The following is a 12680-nucleotide window of genomic DNA, read 5'->3' as shown; positions in this document are numbered from 1 at the left end:
CAGTCTCCTCAGCCCCCCAGCTGCCCAGGGCCAGCCCGAGGTGCAGGCAAACCTCAGATAGCGGCTTCCCAGCCACTCAGGGCCACCTGAGGCTCAGGTAACCAGGGCCGGCCAAGGCTTGCGCTGCTGGCAGTGGCAGCAGCAGAAGTATAATGGGGGTGTCACCTTCCCCTGATCGCTGGGTCACCTCCCGCCCCTGAGGGCTCCCAGACGGTGAGAGGGGGCAGGCCGGGCTGAGGGACCCCCTCCTCCAGTGCATGAGTTTTCATGCACTGGGCCTCTAGTGTTGAATAAAGTGGTAAAAGCATCATCCTTACTTAGTTCCTGGTTTTGGAAGAAAATATTCCAGTCTTTCACCCTTAGGTGTGATGTTTGCTATGGGTTTTACGTATCTGGCTTTTATATTGAGGTGGTTTCTGTCTATTCCTAGTTAATTATTTTTATCATGAAACAGTGTTGAAGTTATCAAATGCTTTTACTGCATCAGTTGAGATGATCATGCAGTTATGTCCGTTGTTAATTGATTTTTATATGTTGAAAAGTTACTTGTATTAAAGGAAGAAATCCACATGCTCATGGTGTGTATTCTTTTTAATGCACTGTTGAATATAGTTCCCTAGGACTGTTGAAGATTTTTAAAAAATCAATATTCATCAGGGATATGATCTGTAGTTTTTTTGTAGTGTCTTTGTCTTGCCTTTTTATCAGGGTAATGCTGGATTAATAGAATAAATTTGAGTGTGTTCCTTCCATTTTACTTTTAAGAAGTGTTTGAAGAGGATCGGTGCAAAATTTTCTTTAAATATTTGGTATATTCTCCAGTGAAGTCATCTGATTCCAGGCTATTCTTTATTGTGAGGTTTTGATTATGCCTCCAATTTCCCTACTAGTTATCGGTCTGTTCAGATTTTTTTTCCAAATGTAAGCCTTGGTAGGTTGTGTGTTTCTAGGAATTTATCTATTTCTTCTAGTTTACCCTGTTTGTTGCTGTATAAAGGTTCATGGTGTTCTCATAATTCCTTTTATTTCTGTGGCCTCTGTAGTAATGCCATTTTTGTTTATTAAATCTATACCAGAATTAATAGTGATTTTTCATAAATTTAATTACAGAAGTATAACATTACAATACAACTAAATTGTATATGTGTCTATTTATTGACCTTTACCAGAGAATTTTACATTTGTGTGTTTTCCTGTCACTGCCTAACCTCCTTTCATTTCAATTTGAAGGAGTCCCTTTAGCACTTTCTATAGGGTGGTTGTGGTGGTGATGAACTTCCTCAGCTTTTCTTTCTGAGAAAGTATTCATTTCTCCTTGAGTTTTGAAAGATTGTTTTGCCAGCTATAGTCTTATTTTTTTGGCAGTTTTCTTTTTACTACTTTGAATATATCACCTCAAACCCCCCTGGCCTGAAAGATTTTGACTGAGAAATCTGCTGATACTCTGGAGTTCCCACAAGGCCATGCTGCCTGGACATTGTTGTTAAATCGGTGATTCCCTGGAGGAGTGAGGGCCTGGAGCATCCTGTTCTACCATTTTGCTGACATCACTCAAATGCGTTTTAAAAATAACCACTTCATTGGTACATTGTCCTATTTTTGTTATACTCTTTTCTGCAAAACATGCTGAGCCTTTTGTAAGTGAATGTGCTACAAAGAAATCAGAACTCATTCTATATATCCCAGCAGAGAAGGATTTAACGCAGGAATTAGGTGATTAAAGACTATTGCATTTTTTAATCCCCGTCCTGAATGACCTGGAGTCAGGTGGCCACAGCTAGATGACTGAGTTCTAAAAAGGCATCTTTATAGTAGAGATGACAAGTATTTTTCTACCGCCACTATTACTACTGTTATCGGTGGAAATGGGGTGTCTGCCAGTGGAAGTGCTGGGGGTCGAGTCCTCAGATACCTTGAGAGAAAGAATTTTTGGAGACTCACCTGGGAGGAAGAGCGGTTTTTATTTGTGTGGCATTACATCCCGGGGTTTGCAAAGTCCCATTCCCCTTAGACCAGTGCTGGGAGAGGTGCAGCTGGGGATTCAATAGAGCGGGAAACAGAGCCAGGGGCCAGAGCTTCCGCTCCAGGTGGAGCTGGGTCCTGCTTAGCACTAGGCTAGTGGAAGTCCATCAGTCCATTGTGTGGGGTCCACATGGCCTCTGGAGAGCCCCCTGCAACAAGAGAGCCAGGTGCCCAGGAGCAAGAGCAACCAGAGAGATAACTCCTTTGTTTAGGAGATTAAATATCAAATCTTCAAAAAAATATATCAAATCTTCTTGCCCTTGCAGTGGCCACGCCTACTCTGGCCAATGACCTGCTCCCAGGTGTAACTGAAAGACAAGTACCTTCCCTATGTCACCCAGACGTTCCTGGGCATGAGTGTACTCTACGTTCCCCTTGCTCCTTTCCGGTTAATAACGGGGTTATTTATAACGGTATCACTACCACTAACCTCTGAATTTAAGAAGCTGGTGACTCAGCACTCCAATACTGAAGCCAGCCTGTTCCCATCTCCCATGTGTTCAAAATTAAGAGACTATTTCCACTTTCTTGTGCTTCCCAAATGTCATTAATAGTTTGCAATTAAAATAATTCATTCATAAAAATATAGCTGTAAGAGACTACTAATTTGTACCATTCCACCCAGCCATTCTCAATTGGGCACCAAACCAAGTGAGAATAGAGACTTAGTGCTGATTGACCCAAAAACCACAGACTCCCCTTTGGAGTATTTAGTATCCAAATACATCCTTCTACTCATAAAGGCAAAAATAATGTGCTTGTAAGGAAATAATAATTCCTCCTAAGTACAAAATTTCACTCTTCTTTTCACTAGTCTTGCCATCATCCTATCTTGACTTAAATCTCAAGTCATTAAATATGAAGTCGACTAGCAAAACCATCAGCCTGGAGTCGCAGAGCATGCTCCATATTCTGCTTATACCTAATATGTGAAAAACTCTAAAGGAAGTTGCTCCAACTCACCAAGAAGGAAAAGCTGTGTAAACTAAAAAGAAACAAAACAAAAGCAATTTTTTGGAACCCATCAGAAAGTTTAGTCACAGGACAACCAAAGACTAGTAGCTTAAAGTTGGAAAGGCAGGCCAATTCAAAATGCTGTGATGCAAAATTTCCAAATAAAACAAAAAACAGCAACAAAATGATGTGATGATAGCATGGGCGCACCTGTGGCAGGGAATCTGTAGATGCCATGGTGAGGGCATGTCCGTTGTGAAGAATTCATTGGACTTTTTTAGCATATTGTTAAAAGCTTTGTGTCAGGGCAGTTTAGTAACCCCGGCAGCCACAGGCATGAGTGGAGTTTTGACCCACTCACAAGCTGTTCTTCACAGATCTCCAGGGGAATTCATGATAATAAGATTGGTATGAAGATACATAAATGTTGCACTGATTACATTTTTGTTATAAACGAAATTTAAAAGTGATAATATTCATATCATTTTATGGACATGCTACCTGAAATGTAGACGTCATAGTTTATAACCCATTTCATTTCTAAGAGTAAATCATTTGTTCTCTGTGTCAAATACATAATTAAGAAATGTTTACTATGAACACAAGTACAATTTTCGAAGGTCCATTGTTTGCTGAGTGACAGAGTGATTAACTCAGTAAACCATGGTTCATCCTAGGCATTCCGAAGCTAACAAGTGTTAAGTATGAAGAGCCCAATTTATCTATCTATATATATAAAAGGTAAGTGTCCATTCATCTGACCGGTAGCTATGATGCACACTGACCACCAGGGGACAGGCGCTCAACGCAGGAGTTGCTATGACATGCACTGGCCATTTAAAAATAAACAGAACCGACAAATCAATACTCGGCTTCCCCCAAGTGGGACACAGGCCCTACCACCACCCCAGAGCGACACCCCACCAAGTCACAGCCAATGCTGCCAAGACCTCATGGTGCAAAATGCTGCCCACAGCCCAGCCCAGTCCGGAAACGGTGGCTGTGGGTGCCGGGTGATGACATCACATAGCAACGCCTGGCTTCCTCTCCCTAGCGACTAGCATCCTTGGAGTTTCTTCAGCCCAGGAGCCCAACTTGCTTTATAGCCAGGTGCAAACATTTTACAGTTTTATCAAATGTTTGTGAAGTGTTTTCCCATGCTTCATCTCATTTAATCCTCACAGAAGTCCTGGAGTAGGTACATAGGAGACTTGGTAGAATCCTATTTTCTTTTCATTAGCAAGACGCAAATAGCGATATTAAAATATTTCTTCTAATTAATTTCCTTTCAATGTGCACAAATCCGTGCACCGGGACACTAGTATGTATATATACTTATAACATAGGTAAAGCCTGTCATATTTAATTACACTCTATTTTACCTTTTGAATAGTGTTACAAAGAAACAATATAGAATATTGTTATGGTTATTTATTTATTTGCCTTTGGAATATTTTTACCAGCATCAAACATCTTTAGGTAATTAAATTTATCAAGGGTTTTGACATGAAAATAATAGATTACAATAAGTCAATGAGTTCACTATGCAATTAATCTCAGAAGCATTACCTAAGCTTTCTATCTGCCTCAGATCATGTTCCAAAACATTTTACTCCATTATTTTGTTTAATATATCTTTTTGCTTAAATTGGAGATCAAAATTTAACATTTAGGCCTATAATCTTTGTATGTTGTAGGTCTGTATATGATATTACTGATAAAAATGAATCATATCAATTCACAAGTGGCTTAACAAGTCAAACTATGCAAAACCCCACTTGATTTTAGTTTTATGATGTGTAGCTTTTCTGGGAATAAAGATGCTGTATTGAAAGGAAAAGTAATTCAAATTATATCAATTATAAAGATAAAAGTATAAACCAAAATGTTAGTGGAGTGTTTCCATATGTAATCTCCATGACAACGGGCCCTTGTAGGTTTGGTTTTGCTCATCATTGCATCCCCCCAGTGTTTGTATGGAAGTTGCTCATTAATTATTTTGTAATGAAATGATAATGAAGAAAAAAATATAAATATGCATAGTCATGTCAAAAAAAAAAAAGGTTTGTTTTACAAGGCATGCCATTTCTGTTTGAGAGGAAAGGAAAGAAAATAGGGAAACGAATCCCTTATTGAAGACCCAACATGGCTCTTTGCAAATATTTCTCTCAGTCAATATTCACATCAGCATTGTAGAGAAGATGTTGTCTTCATTTTCCTGGAAAGGGAAGCAAGTAGTACTAAAATAATGTAACCAAGATTACACAGTTAGAAAAACAATGAGCTTGACCTTATTTATCAGGGTGCCTTGTTCCGTTCTCTTAGAACTTAAGTCGAGACGATAGTCACAGAACTAGCCAGCATTAGGGCATGCTCAATTTGGTCATTTTAATCATTCCAATTTTTCGTTAATTAAGTCTACAGCCATCTGTTATTGAGAAAAGTACTTAAAACTTTAATCATATGTATTGGATTTGATTTTTATTGTGTTGATCTGAAAGGATTTATTTTACCTGCAGAGACTAGGGTCTGTGCTCCTAACTGCCTAGGATTCTTGTACTCTTGCTGCAACCAGCCAATCTGTTTCTTAATGGGTAATGTGTCTGTGTGTTTAACAAAACATTTTTATACCATCCAACTTTCTGTAATCTTCCACAATCCTTGTTATTTTTAAATCTACTCTTGAATGTACAGTCCACTTGGGATTGCCTTTTGGAAATGTTGAGAGATAAGGGTTTTGATGTGCTATATGCTAAGAATTGTGGTATTTTTACTACCATATGGATGTTCAGTGGGCTCTGGACCTTTTCTTGGAGAGCCCATCCTTTTCAATTCAAGGGTCCACTTATATATTGACTTGTTTTTGAATAGTCTCTGTTGTTCCACTTGTCAATATAGTTTTTAATACTATATTATTTTATGTATTGCTGTTATATACAAAGATACTGTGTTATATAGCTATAGCTACTACTGTAAGTTTAATACAAGTTGGAGATGAAAAGTATTATAAGACGCTTACCATCTTTTTCCTTTTTTTCAAGATCTTCTTGACTAATTTTGGGTCTTTGTATTTCCTGAGAATTTTTTATGCAGTTTGATATTTTTAATCTGTGGGTAGATAATCTCAATCTTTAAATTTCAGACACTGTGTGTGTTCCATCCACATCCTCCTTTCCTTTCTGATTCTATGTGCACATCTTAGGATTTCTCACTATTCCACCTGATACTTACCTTATTTTTTCTGTGTTGTTTTTTTTTTTCTTTTAGTGCTTCTACTCTGTTGTTAAAGTCAAGTATTCATTTCTTAATTTTGGCCATTGTAGACCTAGAATTGTCTTGATTTTTAGTCTGATTTCCAGTTTACCCCTAAAATTCATCAAATTATTTATTTTCTTGCAAATATTAATCAAATTAATTTTGAAGTTCAATATCTAAAACTTCTGTGTATCTTCTTCCATTGCTTGTCTTTTCTCTCAATTTCCACTTAATTATTGTATCCCCATAATCATTTTGCATGCCTTTGTTTTCTAATGACAGAGCCTGTATAAGGAAAAAAAGTCTAAATAACTCAAAGCTCTTTTTGTATTATTTTCCACTTGAGAGGATTAACTTTTGCTTCTGGTTGGCAGTTTCCAAGGGATAGTTATCTTAATCCAATCAGATATTGAGCTTATTTGGAGCGGGGTTTCATTGCTTTAAGAGCCGTATTTATTTATAGCTTGCCCTTACTCTTATGCCAGAGCCTTTGAATCTTCAAAGGAGAGCCTGGAGTACATACTATGTTCCCTTTTCTGGAGTGAACTCCTTAATCCAATTTCCTTTTTTTACCTCCAGCACTTTGAACCTCCTAAATGTCCTGTTCTCCTAGCAATTGCTTCCAAATCAATAAACTTCTTACCAACTGTTGAACTCTAATCCCTTGGTGTTTCATCTCATTAGCATCCTTCCCCCACAAGTCCATGCCAGTTCTTCAAGGGCCTCCAAGCAAGTGTATTTCATTTTTATTCTCATCTTTTAAGTTGTGCTGATAAGGAAGACTGTTCTGAAACAAGCTCACCCACCATTTCCGAGAGTAACATTTGCATCTACAGTCATCTATAAGCCAGTGTTCTTTGAGTATTATTCACTTGAAAATGAGCATTATTCCAGATAGTGCCAATTTAACAATATACAAGTTTTAGAACAAATGGTGTATCAAATGGCTATTCTTCTGATTCATCTCTGTGTTAGAGACTGAAACCCTCATCTTTGGACACCAGGCCTGTGTAACCTGACATGCCTATGTCCACTGGAGTTTTACCCACAAGCAAATCCTTATCCCTTGGAATTAGACTGAAGCAGTTCCTAAAAACACCGTTCCTATGGACCTTGTTATCCCATGTTCCTTATCGCTAGCACATTTATACGTAATTTTTTAAATGTGTCTGTTGTACAGAGAGTTGTATGCTGCAGGCCAACACGTTCACATTTGCAGCATCCCAGCTGAGCTCAGGGATGTCTGTAAAGCTCAGTAATGCCCGGGCCTCCTCTCATTGGCCAGAACTTCACGTAGTGTATCCCCCTGGCCAGTTTCTTGGAAGAAGAAATGGCCTGTTATATAGTAACCCACGACTTCACCAGCTGTTCAGAGAATTAGAAGGGGTATGGCAGGTAAGTTTGTCTGGTAAAGAATTTGTGAGAGAGAAGTTGGATGAAGAATTCTGTTGAGGAAATCTTCAAAAGAGGTCTAGAATTCTGAAGTACGTGGATCCCAAATGAATTCTCACCAAAATGTCAAAACGCAGAGGTGGCCTTTTGCATGATGTGAGCAACCTGAGCATGACATTCACCCCGATGCCTGGTTAATGATCCCACCAATGGTGGCCATCGCGACGAATTAAAACTGTACGTGGGCTCACCCTGCAGATCTTCCTCTCCCTGGGGCCGCACTGGCTGCCATCAGCACCGAAATGACAGCTCGGTATAGACCCCGGAGGTGAGGCATTCTGCCCAAATTAGATCCTGGCTAGTCATGCAGATGGCTGCAGCTTATTCACACGGACTTAAACATTCCTTCTGCATATTGCATTTTCTTCTACCCCCAGCACACATTTCCCGGGCCACCACCCTTGTGCTTCATACTTACCTGCAAACACATTAGAGCAGGCAGCATGGCTTCTGGATCAGACACCTGACCTTTACAGATCCTGCCACAAGTTCCAGTGCCCAGGCAGCCTGCCTGGCAACTATGGGCCAGCCTGTTGAAGACATGGCGGTGGCACGAGGGGCAATACTGGGCAGGGGAATGGGCTCTCCATAGGGTGTGCTCTCCGTCCCAAACTTATGGAAAGAATTGGCTCGGTTTCTGCCACAGACAGAATGAAAGAGTTCAGGCCTGAGCACAGTTAAATATTCTTTAAAAAGTGGCTAAAATGTTTTCCTCCTATCCCTACACTTCTAGGCTCTGCTTATGCAAAAGCCATAAAACTTAAGAAAAATATTCTTTTATAAGTGTGTGGTGATACCCAAAACAGTAAAACATGTGTCATCTCACATCTACCCTCATGTTGTAGATCTATTTGTATAATGAATGAAATAGTGTTCATTCCTCGTTAATGATGTATGCCAGACATTGTCTGGCAAACCTTGTTCTTACCATACTTGCATTCTTTGTTTCATATTCTTTATATCTTCCCCTCAAAATCTTATCTTACCTAAAACTTTGAATACCTTGACAGTGAGCTTATCTATAGGACACCACTTTTCCTGTATCTTTGATAAATTAAATGATTTTGAATCATCTTCAAAAACTTTGTTAGCAAATATGGTGGTGTGTTGTAATTGTGTTGGAATATTTCTATTTCTTTTATATTTTAAGTATATTTTTATAGATTTCAGAAAGGAGGGGAGAGGAAGAGATAGAGACATCAAAGATGAGTGAGAATCATTCATCAGCTGCCTCCCGCTTGCACCACATCTCGGGGATAGAGCCTGCATTCCGGGCATGTGCCCTGACCTGGAATCGACCTGTGACCTCTTGGTTTATAGGTTGATGCTCAACTACTGAGCCATGCCTGCTGGGCTATTTCTATTTCTTAATAGAAATTCTGGCACACAAGGACATAGTTGTAAGTTCCATATGATCAGTGTGGAATACAGCTTGTTAACGTCTCTTCTGCTTATGCGCCATCTGGCCGCTATGTTTCGTCACATAAATTAATTGGCCATGGTGCTACCTGCCTGTGAGGACCCTGACTCCTCCCCTCTCCATCACCTACACGTCAGGCAGGAGAGAGGCAGGTCTTCCCTGGCTTGGGACTATTTCTGGGGAACTTTGGTACAGGCTGCTGTGGTGTTTGCTCATTTTAAACCTAAATAAACCTGTTTATCCAATTTGCCATGTGCTATGTATAACCCAAATGTGCAGGTTTGAATCTGAGTATGATTATAATAAGTGCTTGTCTGCACTTTTGATGAAAATTAGGATGCGAGTCACTTTCCACCCTGTTTATCTTTTATAATTAGAGTGCTTTTTAACTCCATTCCAAATAAATTTAAATATTTACTTGGATTTTGGATTAAGTTAGGGGCCTGTGTCTCAGTTCTTGCTCATTAAAGGTGGGTTCCTTCAGATCTTCTGACTCTGTGAACATTTAACTTTTTCTGAAATGGAAGAATGGGCGATATTTGTTGTAAGGGAAGGAGACAGAGGGAGGGGGGAATAGGCATAAAGTGCAATAAGTCACAAGGTCACCACATCTTGCGAGGCCTTTTAGTTCATTGTCGGGATTTGGGCATTTTCTCGGAATGCTGTGAGAGGCTGCTAGGGAGTTTTGAACAGGACAGTAGCCTGATCCTATGGATTTTTTTCTGGCTTTGTTGAGGTATAATTGATAAATAAATAAAAATTTATAAGATTAAAGTGTACAGGTGGTATTTTGATAGCTAGATAGATTGTGAAATGATTCCCACAATCAAATGTTCTAACTTATCCATCACCTCACACAGTTAAGATTTTGTGTGTGTGTGGAGAATAAACACTTAAGATCAGCTCTCTTATCAAATGTCAGTTACACTATACAGTATTATTATATAGAGTTACCTGGCTGTACATTAGAGCTCTAGAACTTACTTGCCTTGTGAAATTAAAACTTTGTACCATATATGTATATACATATATATATATCCTATATAATAAAGAGGTAATATGCAAATAAACACTCACGCCCTCACAAGATGGCTGCTTACGACCAGACCGGCAGGGGGCTTATTGAGGGATGAACAAACGACTGAACAAGCAGGCTGCGTGGAGCAACCAGGCCAGCAGGGGGGTTAGTGAAGGATGACCAAACGACTGAACAGCAGACTGCGTGGGGCAACCAGGCCGGCGGGGGGTCTGTGAGGGGTGACCAGGCAGGTAAGGGGGGCAGTTGGGGGCAACCAGGCTGGCAGAGGGGGCAGTTGGGGGTAACTGAGCTGGCAGAGGGGGGAAGTTGGGGGTGATCAGGCTGGCAGGGGGGGCAGTTGGGGGTGACCAGGCCAGCAGGGGGGGCAGTTAGGAGCGACCAAGCCAACACGGAGGTGCAGTTGGGGACGACCTGGCTGACCGGGGGGCAGTTAGGGGCGATCAGGCCGGCACACAGAGACAGTGAGTGGAGATCAGGCTGGCACACAGAGGCAGTTAGGGGCAATCAGGTTGGCAGGGGGGGAAGTAAGGGGAGACCAGGCACGCAGGCAGGCAGGTGAGTGATTAGGAGCCAGCGGTCCAGGATTGTGAGAGGGATGTCCGACTGCCGGTTTAGGCCCGATCGGGGCCTAAACCGGCAGTCGGACATCCCCCGAAGGGTCCCATATTGGAGAGAGTGCAGGCTGGGCTGAGGGGATCCCCCCCCCATGCATGAATTTCGTGCACCGGGCCTCTAGTATATATATTAAAAGCATTATATGCTAATTATACCGGATAGCCGAACGACCTTCCAGACGTCATTCTGAACGTCCTTCCAGACTAAGCTACGGCAGTGGGGGCAGAGGCAGAGGTGGCTAGGGGCAATCAGGCAGGCAGGCAGAGGCAGTTAGGGGTGATCAGGCAGGCAGGTGAGTGGTTAGGGGTGATCAGGCAGGCAGATAAGTGTTTAGAGGCTATCAGGCAGGCAGCCAGGTGAGCAGTTAGGAGCCAGCGGTCCCAGATTGTGAGAGGGTGCAGGCTGGGCTAAGGGACACCCCCCCCCCCCCATGCATGAATTTCATGCACCACGCAATATATATATATACTAGAGGCCCAGTGCATGATTTAATCATGCACCTGGTGCACCAGCGGGCTGTCCGCCGGTGCCCCAGGCCTTCCGAAAGCCTCCGGCGCTGCGGAGGCTTTCGAAAGGCCTTGCGCCGGAGCAGAGAGCCGGCCAGGTCCCCCGCTTTGGCCTTTGATCGCGGGGTCCTGTCTGGCTGGCTGTCCGCCGGTGCCCCAGGCCTTCCGAAAGCCTCCGGCGCTGCGGAGGCTTTTGAAAGGCCTTGCACCAGAGCAGACAGGCGGCCAGGTCCTCCGCTTTGGCCTTTGATCGCGGGGGACCTGTCCGGCTGTCCGCCGGCGACCCAGGCCTTCCGAAAGCCTCCGGCGCTGCGGAGGCTTTCGAAAGGCCTTGCGCCGGAGCAGAGAGCCGGCCAGGTCCCCCGCTTTGGCCTTTGATCGCGGGGTCCTGTCCGGCTGGCTGTCCGCCGGTGCCCCAGGCCTTCCGAAAGCCTCCGGCGCTGCGGAGGCTTTCGAAAGGCCTTGCGCCGGAGCAGACAGGCGGCCAGGTCCCCCGCTTTGGCCTTTGATCGCGGGGTCCTGTCCGGCTGGCTGTCCGCCGGTTCCCCAGGCCTTCCGAAAGCCTCCGGCGCTGCGGAGGCTTTCGAAAGGCCTTGCGCCGGAGCAGAGAGCCGGCCAGGTCCCCCGCTTTGGCCTTTGATCGCGGGGGACCTGTCCGGCTGTCCGCTGGTGCCCCAGGCCTTCTGAAAGCCTCCGGCAGCCATGGTACAGATGCTGAGCTCGCGGCGCCACTGGCGCCGTGAGCTCAGCGTCCTGCTGGCCCAATCAGCTACCCGGGCCACCCTGAGTCCCGCCCCCTGCGCCTCCTGCTGGCCCAATCGTGGGCGTAGCGGAGTGATGGTAATTTACATATTACCATTTTATTATGTAGGATATATATATATATATATATATATATATATATATATATAATTTTTAATATATTTTTATTGGTTTCAGAGAGGAAGGGAGAGGGAGAGAGAGATAGAAACATCAATGATGAGAGAGAATCATTGATTGGCTGCCTCCTGCATGCCCCACACAGGGGATTGAGCCCGCAATGTGGGCATGTGCCCCAGTCTGTAATCGAACTGTGACCTCCTGGTTCATAGGTCAACACTCAACCACTGAGCCATCAGCCTGTTGAAATGTTATACTCTTTGACCAACATCTCCCCATTTTTCCTCAGCCCCAGCCCTGGCAACCATCATTCCATTCTGCTCTCTGCTTTTAGGAGCGTCTTTGTTAGATACCACATACACATGAAATCATGTCGTATTTGTCTTCTTACATCTGGCTTCCAACGTAAATGTAAGTAACTGCTTAGCTTCTGTGTTGCAGGTATGTGGGTGGGAGGGAGGAGGAGAAACATTCAGGTGCCTTCAGGGCTCCAGGGGCGATGTGGGTGGGTTAGGGGAGGAGTGAGAGGGGCAGACCC

Source organism: Cnephaeus nilssonii (genome assembly GCF_951640355.1).
Source record: "Cnephaeus nilssonii genome assembly, chromosome: 8".
Taxonomy (NCBI): domain Eukaryota; kingdom Metazoa; phylum Chordata; class Mammalia; order Chiroptera; family Vespertilionidae; genus Cnephaeus; species Cnephaeus nilssonii.
The sequence above is the reverse complement of the archived record's forward strand: the minus strand, read 5'-3'. Positions refer to the sequence as shown.